The sequence below is a fragment of the Stylophora pistillata genome, chromosome 8 (assembly GCF_964205215.1).
Source record: "Stylophora pistillata chromosome 8, jaStyPist1.2, whole genome shotgun sequence".
NCBI lineage: Eukaryota > Metazoa > Cnidaria > Anthozoa > Scleractinia > Pocilloporidae > Stylophora > Stylophora pistillata.
In genome coordinates this window covers 72,501-76,952 of record NC_142526.1, presented here as the reverse complement: position 1 = coordinate 76,952, position 4,452 = coordinate 72,501, and the positions used below count along the sequence as shown (strand labels likewise).

General features: G+C 37.4%; 1 long non-coding RNA gene across 1 annotated transcript in view; it reads left to right on the top strand.

The window, feature by feature from the left end:
• The first annotated feature begins 1,240 nt into the window (after positions 1 to 1,240).
• Positions 1,241 to 4,452, top strand: part of LOC148724340 (uncharacterized) — a 3,276-nt gene continuing 64 nt past the window's right edge. Inside the window, exons 1-4 of the long non-coding RNA XR_015991066.1 lie at positions 1,241 to 1,922; positions 2,224 to 2,294; positions 2,417 to 2,484; positions 3,381 to 4,452. The exon at positions 3,381 to 4,452 is cut by the window's right edge and continues 64 nt beyond it. This is a non-coding gene — a long non-coding RNA (uncharacterized LOC148724340). The remainder of the gene's footprint in view (positions 1,923 to 2,223; positions 2,295 to 2,416; positions 2,485 to 3,380) is intronic.

Here is a 4,452-nt window from a genome sequence, read left to right as displayed (position 1 = left end):
TTTAATCCCTGAAATTGCAATGGGTTGAACCTGTCTATAGCAGTAAGTTTTTTTTTTCTGGTACAGTTGAGCCCTAAAGTTTCTCAACCGTCGCTGTATGATTCAGACAATAAACCAGACTTCCCAACTGTTAACGGTGAGAAAAATCTTTTTTTATTATGGTCTTTTTTCTCGTAATTGTTATGATTTCTGTCAAACCCATTTGATTCTACCCTTTGTTTTTCTAGGAGGCTCCACCACTGTTAGTCACTCACCGAGTTCATTTGGTCGAGTTTTTGTGTCCGGACCCGCTGTTATCGAAGCAAATCCTACTATATCGCTATTTAAGGTATAACTGAAACTTTGTTAGAGAGGTCTTTTTCTATCGATTCTCAGCCCCTTATTTTCCTTGTTTTGTTTTGATTGTTTGTTTTTACATCCGTTGGAAGTGAGTTATGTTAGGAAATACATGTAGACCATTGCATATTTAATTTAGCTGTATATTAATTCATTATGATGGGACATGCACGTGACTCTGGAGTTGATTATTGTTACACTGTTTATGCAGCACATGTGTGTAATCCAAAATACTTCTTTAATTTCTTGTTGTAACGTTCGTGAAACTACCGCCGTCTTTGTTAGTTTAATGAAAATATGATTGATATATTAAATTTATTTTAATTTTTTTTTTTCAGATTGTGGAAGATGACCAGAATACTGGCGGGCAGAGTAAAGCAGAAAAAATAAAGGCTTCATTTCAAAATCCTTTTCAAAAGGTTTGTTGTCACTTGGTATGAAGTTTTTAAGTCGTTTGATTGCTTTTAATGATTTGTTAAACTAAATAATTTACTAACGCCAAAGAATGTTTCTGTAGTTCCTCCCGGTGAAAAGCCGCTCGGAGACAACAGAAGGTCGTGCACTTGTTGGTGACCTGCAGAGTGACGAGCGAGCGAGCAAGGTGGTTCCCTGTGTTGAAAGGAACCCCTTCCGAATATACTCTGAGCCTTACCAAATGAACTTATCCCATTTATTTTATTTCCTTGAACATGAACCACAACAAAGGATTGGCTCTTGCCTCTCTTTAGCACTTATACCATAAAGAGAAGAACAGTTATAGCAACGATAGAAAAAGCGTTTTTTTGCAGAACAATCACATAGTCCTTCTCTTTTGAAATACATATTTTATTCAATAAGAGTTATTTCTGCTGCTGCGGTTACGGCTTGTTAAAATTCCAAAGTTTTCTCGGTTACTGTGGAGCAAGCTTTGTTTACTTAATTCTCCATTCTGCAGTCTTTATATTTCTTGCATTATGTCGCTTGGTAACCTCGAATGCTAAACCTCTCTTAAATCTTCTTTCCATCAGATAAACCAACAGTGGAGACAAGCGACGCAACTTGCTTCTTCATCGGCATCATCAGGTAACACATTTAGACTGCTCTAAAGATATCGACCTCGGAAACAGGGATAATGTTGTAAACAGGAAACAACAACAACGTAGGTTCTCTTTGTGTTAGTGACAGGTTATCTTGGTCCAGATGTGTTCAGTGAGAGTATTTGTGTTTAAGTTGTTAAGCTAATATTCAGAACCGACTGTTGGCCAGAAACATCCTCACACAGAAAACGGAGACACGTCTGACTAGGACTTCCTTCCTCTGAGAGACTGGGTGAGCACTTTTTTCACAACACATTTAAATTACTTGATAACACTTCTAGCTTGAGAAGTTTAAGTAATTTTTTGGTTTCTACATCTCTTTGTTTACAACTAGGCTACTGGAAAGTCAACTAAAAAGAAAAGAAAAAAAAAAAGAGTCCGGGGACTCCAGCCCATCGACGTTTCATGACAATAAAAACAAAGAGATGTCTTCTTCTGAGTTAGTTTCTCAGCATGACAAAGAATTTGTGCCTGTCAGCTACTCAGATGTGGACTATTCAACATTTTCAGGTAAGAACTAAAACAAAACAAAAACAAACAAACAAACAAGAAAACAGACAAAAACAAAACAAAAACATTTTCAGGTACGAACTCAAAATGTCAGAACCGTTCCCCAACGGATGTATGTGAGTTTATTCCAAAACTATATGATTTTCAATTTACTCCCTTCATCCCACAAGGAGCTCCTACGAACTCATTTCGTGCCCAAACCCCAGTAGGTTAGTAGAACAATTGTAATGGTATCACGGGACAGACTTATTAAGGGAGTAGGTTTATGGAAATAAAATATTTATTGATTCTTTGTCATCAGGAGATGTTCCAAAGGCGACGAAAGAAAAGGCAGTCATTTTCAATCCCTATAACTCTTCAGAAGACTCCAAGGTGAGTAGGCGATGATACAAATTGTGCTAAGAACGTATCGTTCTTAAATTGGACTTTGAAAATCGTCGATAACGTTAGGTAGTTTTATTCGATTAAGTATATTTTCCATATCTCTTGAACAGTCTAAAGGTCCAAGGTCCAAAGTGCACATGAAATCGGGACACAGAAGTTTAACGTTTTCTTCCAAAAAGTAAGTGATTTAGAAGTGTTTTGTAAGAAAAGAAACAGCTTATGCTTCAGTAGACCGGAGTAAGCCAATTGCAAAGACCCCCCTACTACCTCGTATTTTTTTTTTTTAGTTTTACATCCAACGTATGAATGGAACTCTCTATAGCAATTTCCTTTTTTCAGTGTAATACGGTTTGTTATCTATTTGTTCCAAGAGGCGTTTTTGATAGGAAGGCCGGTTGTTTATGTTTTAGTTCAATTTTATCCTTGCTTCAAATTTTATTTTCCTTTGTTTCAAACTCATTACCGTACATTAACATGACCGAGAACAAAAGAAAAGAAAATTTGAACCAAGTGTAAAATTGAACTACAACATTTACACTAGGTCTAACCCAAACCACAGTTTTTTAACATTTGGTTGGCATCAGGTTTTCTCTTTAGGAGGGTTGATTTAATTGAATAGATGTCCTTACATGGTTAGCTTTTGGCCTTCTTGACACTGTTCACAAAAGTAAATGTTCAGATAAAAGGTTCAGCTAAATTGAGAATTGTTTAGGACGCGGTTTTGTTTGACAAAGGCTAAACTTTGTTTGAATGATCGGCCCTAAATACCTATAAGTTATGAAGACTGCATGTAGAGAGCAGGGAGGGTGCTGTGATAGGGCTTTTAGCCGAGTTCCGAGTTTGATTCCCGACCTCGCATCGCATGGGCTTTCTTCTCTTGTTTCTTTTCCCATGCTTCCTTTCAGTTTTTAATAACCAACATTCATAATTCCAATTCTACCCGGAAACAGAAGGCGAGAAGCCACCTTATGGGTAATTGGAACTGCCATCCTTTTTTATTTGATTCCACGTAGATTTAAGTTGCCCACGAGGAAAGAATTGAGATTTATAACGTTGTGCTTTTACCTTTTATAGCCCCACTAATCAGAAGCAAAAGTGGCCTCGAAGATGACAGCAGTAAGCCCACGTTGTAGTTGGAGGAAAATAATTTGTGCCAATTTTTAAACTGACTTGGTTTAAATTTTTGGTCGGCAACTGAGTTCCAGTCACTAGTTTTATGAATTCTTCACTTGATTTGATTGAAGGAGAGACCAGATTTTATTGCTTAATGGCCTCACACGATGAACTAAATAAACAAGTGCTGTACAAGGAATTCAAGAAAGTGGACTCAAAACTTTTATTCCTTTGAAAGAGAAATTTTACTGCCATTGTAGAAATCCTCTTTTGCATTAAACAGCAGTTCAATTTACCTGTCAAACCGAGTGCGTGCTAGACTGAGGAGAGGGGCGTAATTACATCACAGCTACTCAACGCCCTACTTAGTTGCTTGCAGTGCGTCCATGTGAAAGATGACTTGCGAGTAGGCCCTCATTATTAGTGCTGTAAGACGCACGTTTCGCCGCCCACGGGAAGATGTAAGACGAGCCCAGAAGAGTATCGAGGGTCTGGCACTTACTCTCCCACGAGTGAAGAAACACTCGTCTCGAAGCGTTAGATGGAGGATTGCTCGCAGGCTAGGTGAAAGACAACTTGACAACAAACCATCTGTATGTGATCACCAAGAATACATGCAAAAGGAATTATTGAAAACTTGCTTCCAAGCAATTTTTGTTTTGTTTTTTCTAATATTATTTCGTGAGGCGTATTTGAATTTAATTTGCTCGTGTGCTCCCCAAAGTTAGTCTCTTCACCGAAGATAGCCAATCAAAATTACAAACAATGGAATAATAATTTGAGTCCATCAGTGACCATAGTTATTTCCAGTCTTTGCCATAACTCCCAGAGTAAATGATATATATATTCATAATTCATAAGCATTAATACCATGGTGCTCCTTAAATCGTGAGATTGATGTATGTGAAATTTCTAAGAGTGTCAGGTATTGAAGAAGGAAAAAAAACAGAAGAAATGAAGCCCCAGTTTGTTTTTGTTAGTGTTTTTACATGGAGGAGAAAGTTTCTTAATTCGTATAAAGCTACGTTTATTC